The sequence below is a fragment of the Lolium rigidum genome, chromosome 5 (assembly GCF_022539505.1).
Source record: "Lolium rigidum isolate FL_2022 chromosome 5, APGP_CSIRO_Lrig_0.1, whole genome shotgun sequence".
NCBI classification, from domain to species: domain Eukaryota; kingdom Viridiplantae; phylum Streptophyta; class Magnoliopsida; order Poales; family Poaceae; genus Lolium; species Lolium rigidum.
In genome coordinates, this window is record NC_061512.1 from 16,195,550 (window position 1) to 16,207,450 (window position 11,901).

General features: G+C 41.6%; 1 long non-coding RNA gene across 2 annotated transcripts; it reads left to right on the plus strand.

Moving 5' to 3' along the window:
- Positions 1–1,969: 1,969 nt before the first annotated feature.
- LOC124652987 lies at positions 1,970–11,815 on the plus strand. 2 transcript variants are annotated; one of them, XR_006987780.1, is made up of 7 exons: positions 1,970–2,088; positions 2,927–3,089; positions 3,328–3,446; positions 5,716–5,822; positions 6,211–6,273; positions 7,740–7,812; positions 10,302–11,815. It is a non-coding gene; the product is annotated as an uncharacterized LOC124652987 (long non-coding RNA). The 2 variants fall into 2 exon arrangements; XR_006987781.1 differs by having other exon boundaries at positions 3,328–3,442.
- The last annotated feature ends 86 nt before the right edge of the window (positions 11,816–11,901 follow it).

Sequence of the window (11,901 nt, forward strand, 5' to 3'; positions counted from 1 at the left end):
TTAGTTTCCCCTGTTGAAACAAATAGGCAGCAGGCGCGTACGGATACGAATCCAAAAGAACTCCCTCTGTTCGTGCATAAGCAACGAAGAGCATGTGTAGGGATCTTATTTTTTTTTCATTTGTTTGCTGCACACTTAGCTGCTATCCATAGGCGGCCCTGAAAGTACATTGCAAGGTTAATTTCGAGCGTCGTACTGCCGGGGACACGCTTGGTCACGGCCTCCCGCACCGTGAGACTGGACTACGGGTTGTCCTGAAAAAAAGTGCATGCCCGCAGGAACTGTGCTAATGGAATTGTACTGTTTTGGTTCAGCAATTTTTGTAGCTGTAGACTTTTGGCTGCAGATCAACCCTACTCCTTTTTCATGCTTGGTTGCAGATCGATGCAACTCTTTAACAGGTGGTCTGTTTTGATTTCAGATGGAGAGGAGGAAGAGAAGATCATTCAAGCCACCAAGGAAAATGGTCTGCTGGCTGCGTCCAGGTCCCTAAACTTCTGATGGAAAAGTTTATTTTATCCGATAAGGAAGTATTTTTCTGTTTTAGCAAGGATTGGACAATGAATAGAGTGTTTTTTGCATTTGGAAATAATTTCATCATGACATGACTAGGATTTTTTTGCTCATTTGTCACAGCAACATACTTATGTTTGATTCTTGGCAGGGCTGTTGCTATGATGGCTGGGAAGGACGTGGGTGGCAGGTAACAAGATGATGGACCCAGTGAAGGTTTATCCGGTAAGTGCTCACTTCCCCGCCTCTTCTTCCTCCCCCCTTTGTTCAGTGATGATCTCGATTGACGACCTGGCCTATGATCCATGGTTTTGATCTGTTAAGGTTTGTGTCTAGCTGGGATTTGGTCACCTAGCTACTAGTTTGTGCTGTGCAATGTTAAATTAGCTTCCTTTTTTATGTTGGTTACCATCGAGTTGTTGCCTATAAGATGTCCTGTTCTTATAGTTAGTTAGTCCTCTTGATGGTTTGACTAGGAGGAGTATTTCGTGGACTGCTTTCATTATTTGTTTTATTTAGGCTTTGTGTTTAAGATGGTAACAATTTAATATTGCTCTTTTTGTGCTATTATGACTAAATGATATCCCATTAGGTTGCAATTTCCGCTTCACCTTGTGGCTCTAATTGTTCTCTGATTTCTTGTGATATGCTTATAATGCTATGGATATGGGACTATTGTGTCATGTGTTTATGACTTTGTTATGTATTCTTTCATGGCTGATGGGTGGTGGCATTCATCGCTGAGCTATGTCTTTGTCTTAGTTGTCATTTTTTTCCTTATTTGGCATCTTTTCTATTTTAGGCTGTTACCGCCTAGGCTGTGTGGGGTGGCGGAGGCCGAGCGGACCTGCTGCATGTGGCAAATGGTCTCCTACAGCAGCAGGTTTGTCTATACCTTGTGCCCTTGATGCATTTTTGTATGTGCTATACTGGTGTATCTTGCAATATCTGTAGCAGAGCAAGGATTTTGTGAATTGCGGGTCTAATTGTACCTTGTAGGTTGGTAGCTAGCTTGACGCCTAGTCATTGTTTCCGCCTATATCTTGCTTCTGTTTTTTTAGCTTAGGTTTTCGTTGAGTTGTTGCTTATTAGCTAGTCCTCTTCTTTAATTAGTCTCTTGTTGATTTCATTCGCAGGAGTAGTCCTCTTCTTATAATTAGTCCTCTTGATGGTTTCACTCGCAGGAGTATGTTATGCAGTATTTTCCTTACTTTCTTTATTTTGGCTTAAGAATACGAGTAAAATGGTATCCCATAAGGTGGAAATTTCTGGTTTTCTTTGTGGCTCTAATTATGTAGTGTTATTCTCTATTTTCTTATGATATGCTTATTCTCTACTATTGATATGTGACTATTAGGTGCTGGCATGCATGCCTGTGTTATTTCTTTGTTTTAATTGTCAAATAATTACCTTATTTGGCCTCTTCCTGTTTCAGGCTGTTGGTGCCAAGGCTGCTGCAGTTTATGGGTGGATGGTGGTACACATCGGTGAGTCGCAGGTGGAGCGGCCTGCTTGTGATTCGTGCGGCCGGCTGGCCGCTCCCTTTGGATGTAGGGTTTTTAACCGCTATCGTAGGTATGTCCACCGACCTGGGGTTCATGGGGTTTCTTTGGATGGTCCATGAAAATCATCGGTGGCTGGTTGTCTTTCTTCAATTCCTTACGAGTGGCCTTGCTTTGATTAAGCAAATATGCCTCGGTGGTACAGTGAACAAGAGTGTATTTGGGCAGATACTATTTGACCAGATTCACTTATTTTAAATCCTTCTTAGTTTTTTCTGTGTAAAACAACCAAAATAAGGGTTGGTTTCAATTTAGCACACTACCTATTACTACATGTTCCTTATTTATAACTGAACAAATAAAAGAGCACATCTCCAAACAGGGGTAAATACACTTAAGGATATATTCTTGATAGCAAGAGTTTTGTGATCATCTCTTTGTTCATAAATACTCTGTTTGCCTTCCAAATTTGATAAGGATCCGTAGAAGAACAAGAAATTGAACACTATGATTTGTGTACCATTTTCCTCCTTGTATTAATTTCCAATAACCTGTTCATGAATGGTGTATGTGCCGTGCACATTTGATGTATCTTCCTTAAGATTGATTTGGTGGCCTAAAAGGGATGGTGTGACCGTGTGAGTTACGTATTATCATTGTTGCTACGTATCATTTGCTTTGACTTTGGGCTGTTGTTTCCTAAATCTGTGCATGCTTGAAAAGTTGCTAATTGTTGCTTTTTGGACGACTATTGGCTGGTTGTTGCTTATTGTTGCCTGTGGACGCGTACTGCCTGTTTGTTGCTTATTGTTGAATTTGGTTAATTAGTACCTTCTCTTAACATTTGAGGTCACTGTAGTTTACTAGTACTCTCACAAGGTTACTAGTACTCATTTCTGTGTGATTTTCAGGTAAAGAAGGGAAGAAATGAAAACGGGAAGTTAACTGGTTTTGGATTCTTCCTTTGGAACTCAAGGTGGTGGCGATGGCGAGGATGGGTGGCATTTGGTCTAGGAACTACGACTTGCTCCACTCGGACGAAGCTGAGGACATGAACACGACTATGGCTCGTAGGTACTTCCTGCTGTCTTTCTAGTTGGTGCGCACAAGGTGTGAGCTACTTTGGCATCACAACCGTTATGCAGTTTACAGGCTAAAATCAACTCATGGGCTGTTCTTTTACACTGCACATGTCCATCAGCATGTTTACGTTGATGTTGTTACTTGAGTTCAGTCTAAACATTTGAGTTCTGTCTAGCTTACTAGTACTCTCACAAGGTTACTAGTACTCATTTGTGTTTGTGTTTTTCAGGTAAAGAAGAGGAGGAATCAACATCGGAAATTAACTAGTTTAGGCTACCTATAAAACTCAAGGCGGCGGTGATGGTGAGGATGGGCCGCATTGGGTTGATGAACTACTGTGACTTGTAGGTACTTCCTGCTGTCTTACTGATTTTTTTGCCCATGGGCTTAATATTTATCTTTTGGTTGTATAATCAAGATTTAGTCATGATACTAAATAAGTGCTATCATAAGTAGTCATTTGGTTGATGTTTAGGAGTATGGAGTAAATCAACTCGCAGCCTATTCTTTTGCAGTGTACATGTCCATTGGCACGTCTACTTTGATGTTTGTGGGGTCTTTTGTCCATGAACAAATATGGAAAAATTGTAACATATTGGCTGTCTGTTTTGATGATTTCTTACATGTAGCGTATTCCTGTTTCTGCATCCAAGTGATCCATTAACATTTATTTAGAGTTAGCCAGGAAACTGTGATGTTTGTGAAGCCATTTCAATAACACAAATTCGCTATCCTTTAGAGCTCACCATGATGTTTTGTTCTCCTCCAAGTTTGGTATCACAATTGATCTGTATGTCTTGTTTCTGGTTGCTAGTTTCAGTATTGAGTCCACCGAGAACTCGGATTCGTTAATATTTATTTTGTGGTTGCATAATCAAGACATGGTCATGGTAGTAATAAGTGCTGTTGTTAAAGGAATCCTTTGATTTGATGTTTAGGACTATGGAGTAAATTATGATCACTGCGTGGTATTTTACAGTGTACATGTCCATCTGCACATTTACTTTGTTGCTTCTATGTTGTTCTGTCCATGAACGGATATGGAAAAATTGAAGCATATTGGTCACTTTTTATGATCTCACATGTAGTGTACACCCTATTTGTTTATGCTTCCAAGTGATCCCTTAATATTTGTTTCCTGGCAGCTAGAGAACCGTGATGTCATGCCGAATTTTTTGAGAGTTGACCTTTGATTAATTAGCTTAGTAATTTTATGTGAACTTTTTTTTTGTATGGAAAATTCCGCAATCTGCTGCCCGTGAGCATGACACTTTGAGAAGATAGACTATGATGATCAATCTAGGCAAGCAGTCAGGTAGCATTGGTAGCAAAAAAAAAAAACCCATCACCTATGCTTGCTACTCTACGCATACAGCATCTCTACTATTGAGCATCTCGAGTAGCTGGGCAGCTTTGAGTTACGTAGCTCAACAGATTGACATGATAGATTGTTTCTTGCTCTTTTTTTAGCGGAGTTACTAACGAAAAATACGGAAAATAGATTAGAAACGAAAAATACTAAAGCCCCTCTTGCTTCCTAGTTTTTTAGCAGGTAATTATTACGGATCTAGGGAGGCCACGCTAAAATATTGGCATGCTCCGTAATATCGGGCTGTAGTTGAAACGACAATCCAAGCGAGGAAAAAGACCGCGTGAAATTGAATAAAATTCCGCCCACGTATCTCGATGTGGCTCATCAGGACTAGCGATTTTGCCAGCTACAATGAGAGATGCTCTGCCCTGACAAACTCCCCTTGGCGCAAACCATCTCGTATCCTTGCTAGCCCTCTCCCCATGTAGCGGCCGCCGCCTCCTACCTCACTGGCCGGCTCCGTCGACTCCTCGCGCCGCTGAGCCGCTGCCTCCTACCTCACCGGATGGCTCCGGCGACTCCTAGTTCAATGGCGCGGAACCATCCATCCGCCCACCCACCGCAAACCCTAGCCGCCCATGGTTCTGGCCATACAGGAGGAGCCCTGACGAGAGAGAGAGAGAGAGAGAGAGAGAGAGAGAGAGAGAGAGAGAGAGAGAGAGAGAGAGAGTCAACGTGTGGTGTCCCCATGAATTGCGGCGTCCCGGCTACCGAGCTCGCCGGCACGCATGCGCGGCGGTGATGCGCGGCGTTCCGTCGAGCTCGCCAGTCCGCGGCATGCACGCTCCATTCCGTGGGTACATCCTGCCGTTGTCCACCATCCACGAGCAGGTTAGCTCGGCACATTTGGTGATTTTGTTCAACCTAGTACTGGAAATTTTGTTGTAGGCGATTAATATTACTTATGTAGAAAATATATGTATGGCCAATTGGTACAGAGAGAAACCACAAAATTAAATGGAAAAAAACATCAAAGATAGAATGGCTATCGCGAGGTTAATTAACATGCTGCTCTATAGCCATGTGCATAATATTTTCTCTGCATTAGCTACCAAACTAACCGTGCAATGCATACTTATGTAGCACTTCTAAGCTGAATAAAAAGCATGTGATGCTTCTGCATCTGCATGTGTGCCACTAAGTTTATGCATGCGAGGCTGTACTGCCATTTTTTCTTTGGAGTAGTGTTTATCTTTTCTTCATTGTTGGCTACTGAACTGATGTTGTTGCCGTGCCTTTCACCAGGGACAGATCAGCAACGATTATGGGGACTGAATGGTGTTGCACGCCGGCAAAGGGGCGCCAGACACCAGGACATGTGGCCAAGGGAGTGAGCTCAACATGGGCGCCAGGTACGGCCACCAGCAAGGCCTGCTTCCTTTGCCCATCTTAGTCTTTCCAGTAAGATCCCATCTCACCTCTATGCATGCATGAGCTGCTCTGTTTTGATTCCAATTTGGCGTGGGAAAAAAATGAGTGCTGGGTTATGATATGAGAGGGGAACGCTCTGCATATTTCGAATTGAGCCACTGGTTTTTTATTCGTAAAACTGATTGGAGAATCCTCAAAATTGGATAATTAGTTTCATTCTCTAGCTGGAACTTTGTCATGTTGACTTACGCAGTCTAATTATTTGTATCTTGCACTCTTCTGCAAGTTCATGTCATGTGTGCCACCAGTACATTTTACGTATGGTTTTCGTGCCTGCCCAAAGTTACTTATCGTTTCAGAATCCTACAGGACACCATGTTATGCGATGGAGCTCGCCGTACATGGAACCATGTTGAGCGGCGGCGCCAACAGGTAATCTTCTTCATCGGATCAGTCTGGTAATCTTCTTTTTCTTCTTGTATGTTGATCTTGGCAGAGACGATGCTCTGCTGGTGCAGACTGTGGGTGGCTGTAGCTCATCGGTGTCGGGTCCCACGACTCTGACTTCATTGCCAATTCATTATAACCACAAAGTTCTGCCCATATTACTCATTCCACTATCCCATCCCGTTTCTGCGCATGGTCTGCTGTTGTTTGATTCAACTTTAGTTTGAGAAAACTTTGATTGCTGGGCTTATGCGAGGGAATGCACTGCAAATTTCTAGTGCTGCCTGTGATTTTCTTATTAAAAAAATAATTAGAGAATAGTCAGATTGGATAACTAGCTTGATTCTCCATTTCTCCAGCCAAAACATTTTCATGTCTACTTATTTAGAAGTGTGCATGTTGGGTAATTTCTTGGACTTCTTCCTTCGAAAAGGGAGCTCACTGGTGTTGACTGTTGAGCACCACGATATGCAGCGGTGGCATGTCCAACTAGCTGAGGTCAAGGATTACAAGTCGACAAGTCGATCTGGGGTAGCAACTTATAGACTAGTCGTGACTAGTCACGACTCATGTAGTCGTTTAACAATAGGTACTATAAAATACATATTATATAGTTACCAATCGCCTAGGAGCAGCAGCAGGCGGTGGAGGAGAAGACTAGCAAGAGCGGCAGCCACCGGCGGAGGATCAGTCTAGCAGTAGCAAACGGAGGGAGGGGCAGAGCAGACCAGCGCCCGCAACAACTAGTGGAGGAGCCTTGGAGGAGCAGCAACAACCGGTGGAGGAGAAGATCAGGAGCAAAAGGGACAGGTGGCGGTGTGCCATGGGCTTGCAGCGGCTCCGGCCGGCATTCTCGTGGCGGCGGCAGCCATGGGAGAGTACTGAGTCGGCAGGACTGAGGATTCGTTTTGGGTTTCATGATGAAAAACTAGGCAGCTCAATATAGGTTTTCCAGAACTGCGCATGCAATATTGAAAAAATTATGACATGTGGGTTCATTTTCAAGTCGTTTGACTGAAAAAACTGGACTGTTCGAGCTTAAGCTAGACTAGTCAAATGAGTCGCTTTACTCATCCAATGAGTCGAGTCGAGACATTGAGTCGACCTGTTGCGACTCATCAACTAGTCGAGCGACTCGAAATCCATGGCTGAGGTACATAGATAACTAGCAGCAGGTATATCATGGATTTAATTGCTTCAAGATTGCTGTTGATTTTTGATGTCAAAATGTGATTAAATGCCTATTATGATGTTTAACGCATCTGATTTGTATGTTGAGATGCCAGTTTTTTATTGTTTGGAAGCATGATTAGTTCAATGTTTTGTACATGTATTTATACATCAGACCATGATCAATGCAGCTTCTTTGCTCTTTCTGTGTTTCTCCACTCTTTCTATGTTTTTGGATTTGTCAAGGTTTTAAATGCGTGTGATGCTTGCTATATTTTCAGTCTTCTTTGATACGGAAAACGAAAACCAAGTGGTCAAGAGTGCCCTCAAGAAACTCGACACCAATTGTGCAATGTAAGTAGCCGGAAGATCAACAGTGCAGGCCTTTAAATCCCTGATTTTTTGTCCCAGTGCATCTGATGTAGAAACTCACGTCCATTTTTTACAGTTCTTTCTTTGTATTGACAAGAGGTTTTGAAACTGTGGAAGAGAATGAAATAGTGAGCTCATCTGAGTTTGTTGTAGATTGCTCAGAACATTTGGTTTCTCCTGTGATTTTGCTTTCTTAGGTTTTATTTGGAATTCAATTTTGATAATATGGAATTTTGTTTGCCGATGCAGCCCATCTTTATTCTTTCTGTGGGCAGCTGGTTGGGAAGAAACACCTCAACAATCATATCGATTTTTCCATATAGAAATTGTTGGGGCATTGCTTTCCATTCAGCTTATATGGCCCCTTCCTAGCATACTTTTCTAGAAAGCTATCAGTAGGCTTCTCACTGATACCAGGGAGGTACATTGCTTCCTCGTATTTGCTGTATCAGCTTTTAGCTTGTTTGTCACGCCATGTGCTTGGTCACAATATGTGCTGAACTAGTGGAGACTTAAACGTGATGTGTATCTATTAGGGGTATGCATAATAGCAGGGCATGCACACAATGTTGGCTAGGAAGCAGCCGGTCAGCCAGAAAACCTGTTGTGAAGCTGAAATATCGTGCATAATGACTTGTCTGTTTTGGTGGTACTGATGCTCATTAGTTTTTTTAAATAAGTTGTGATTTGTGTGACAGTGTTGGCTGCAATGGCATCTTTAATCTACCTAGTCACACCAAAATAGAATGACCTTGTAATCATTTTCGAGTCGTTCGACTCAAAAAACTGAACTAGTTGAGCTTAATCGTGACTAGTCGAATGAGTTGCTTGACTCATCAAGTGAGTCGAGTCGAGAAATTGAGTCGACCTCGCAGTTGCGACTCATTGACTAGTCGTGACTGGTCAACGACTCGAAATCCATGGCTGAGGTACATGGACAGCCAGCAGCAGGTATACCATGGATTTAATTGCTTCAAGATTGTTGTTGATTTTTTATGTCAAAATATGATTAAATGCCCATTATGATATCTAGTGCATCTGATTCGTATCTTGAGATGCCAGTTTTAAATTGTTTGGAAGCATGATTAGTTCAACGTGATCAATACAGCTTCTTTGCAAGTTTTTAATTATTTGGAAGCATGATGTCTAATGCATTTGTACATGTATTTATACATCAGACCATGATCAATACGGCTTCTTTGCTCTTTATGTGTTTCTCTTCTCTTTTTAGAAATGCTATGTTTTTGGATTTGTCAAGGTTTTACATGCTCCCGAGTGCCCTCAAAAACCACTACACCAACTGTGCAATGTAAGTCACTAGAAGATCAATAGTGCAAGCCTTTAATTCCCCGATTTTTTTGTCCCAGTCCATCTCCTCCGTTTTTTTAAGGTTCTTTCTTTGTATTGACAAGAGGTTTTGAAACTGTGGAAGTGAATAAAATAGTGAACCCATCAGTAACATTTCTGTGAGTTGATGTCTTCTTTGGTATATATATATCTCTTGAGCACAACAAGATTGATTGGTCTGTACAGATGATTTGATTATATCATCTCTATCTTTGTTTAAACGTGTTAGTATGACATGTATAACCATTTAAGTTGACAGCTCGTGGCATGTTTACAGTTTTATGTAGTGTCTTAACCATCAATTCCTGACGTTTGATATCCTTGTTTACTACAGCATTAGGATTTTAGTAAGCTCATACATTATATTTGTCTCCATCTTATTTACAAGTTGCAACTGTATTCACCTCATCTGGTCGAGGCACATGTATGTGGTGAAGCCACTCATTTTAGGTATGTCGATGACTCCCATGGCATCTAGGCTTGTTGTAGATGGCTCAAAACATTTGGTTTCTTTTGTGGTTTTGCTTTCTTAGGTTTTGTTTGGAATTCAATTTTGATAATGTGGAATTTTCTTAGATGGCTCAGAACGTTGTCTTCTTGGTCACGATATGTTCTGAACTAGTGGGGACTTAAACGTGATGTGCATCTATTTGGGGTATGCATAATATAAGTGCATGCACACAATGCTGTCCAGGAAGCAGCTGACTGGCCAGAAAACCTGTTATGAAGCTGAAATATCGTGCATGACTTGTGTGATTTTGGTGCTACTGATGCTCATTAGTTTGTTAAATAAGTTGGATTTGGCTGTTAAATAAACACATATGTTTTCTATTTGTCACTGTTGGATACTATGGCATCTTTAACCTACCTAGTCACACCAAAATAGAATGACCTTGTAATCGTTTGCAAGCACATGAAGTGCAATGGCATTTCTAATCTACTGTTGGGGGCATTTTTCTTTGCATTTCTCCAACTGTTTTATTATGTCCACTAATTCAGTCCAACTGTTCATTACTTTCTTGTGCGAGTAGGTGCCCTTGCTGGTATTTTGGTGTTCATCAATTCACGATGAGTATCATATATTTTCTCGTGAACCTCAACATTGATGGCTCTTTCTCATGCAGTTGGCAATTCTGGTGGATGGGTGGCTGTCTGAAATGGAGAAACAATTCTCAAGAAGCTCTTGTTCTTAGCCGCGGAAGCAAAGCGTTTCTATAAATTTGCCACATTAATGCTCAGTAAGTTGTTGATTTTCAACAGAACATTGAGCAACTTAAGTATGTGCTGCATCGAAGTTATTGTAGATATGTGGTGGAAGACCTGGTTGTGGCCTTTTGGTAGTACAGAGGTCTTGATTTATAAAGCTTGTTAAATAGGCTTTGCATTCCTTTAATCTCCCGATGTAGGACAGGAGGAGTGCTAGTAGGAGTAGTTCCAACCAATGCATCTTCTTGTGGTTTCTGCATTACAGTTTTGGAGACCACAAAAGGGAGGCCATATGTTGCTTCTCTCGACCCTTCCTGTAAAGAATGATCATCGCCATGTTTTTGGAATTGGCTGAATTTAGATATGTGACAGGTCTATCACTTTCTTCTGAACCTTGCTAAATATGCCGAGAAATTGTTCATGATGTTCTTTATTGAAGAATTACTGGTCTGGTTGAATTGCAGTTTAAGTTTGTTCATAATTTTAATCTAGATCCAACTTATGAATATGAGCAGATTGCTATTACTGGAGACCAAGAATGCTACGATTGGGGTTGTTGATTATCTTTTTAGATAGAAATCGAAATACATGGTTACAACATAGGCCAAAACCTTCTTAGCTGACTTGTGTATCTTCACCTGGGCATCTGATTCTGCATGTACCTACTTGTGTACTTTGACTAGCTAATGTTTTTTTGCTGACTTCTTAGCTGACACATAGGTGAAGCCATTTTCAAGAAAACAAAGTTGGTAGCCTGTATTAGATGCTCGGTGCTGCCTAGTGTCCAAATTTAGTTATTCTCGCTAAATCTTTTCTAGAGACTACTAACCATCATGTTTTGGTCTTGTGCAAGGACAATGAGGAGTAGTAGATGATGGCTATGCCTTGCTATTCGAGCTGTCTCTTTGCTCCATTTTGTTTCATCTTCAGGTGGGCATCTACCAAGATCGAACTAGCTGGTGCCTTTTCATGTTCTTGAATGGATGTCTTGGCCCCGGCTCCTTTGTGTTGCTTTCTATTTTTGGCTACTAACGCTTCATGTGGCAGCTGCATCCAAGATATGTGTGTAGTGGGAATGGCGGTAAAAGGTATTCCAATGTTTTGACATATGGGTCTTCATTATTTGTGCTGCTCGTCATGGAGCCGCTTATCACTGCACGGCTATGGCGGAATGGCTATGACTCATCTCCTTTGTGGAAACTCGTTTACATGAGCATTCTTCCAGCTAGCCGTTACATTTGTTGTTTGAATGGTGTCTTACTGACGTGAAGAATACGCCATGGGATGGGCTGGCGTTGCTTAATTACTTGAGATACCAATAATCAGTGTTGCTTAATCAGCAGTTGGTCTGTGTGGGTGCTGATTGATACTGCAATATTTTCATTGATTTCTAAGGTTACACATGAACAAAAATGAAGACCAACTTTGTGTAGTGCGTGTATAGATTGAAAAGTGAATTATGCGCCTTGGTGGAATCTGGCACCTTGGGTGCTATTCTTCTTATGTTGTGCTGATTTG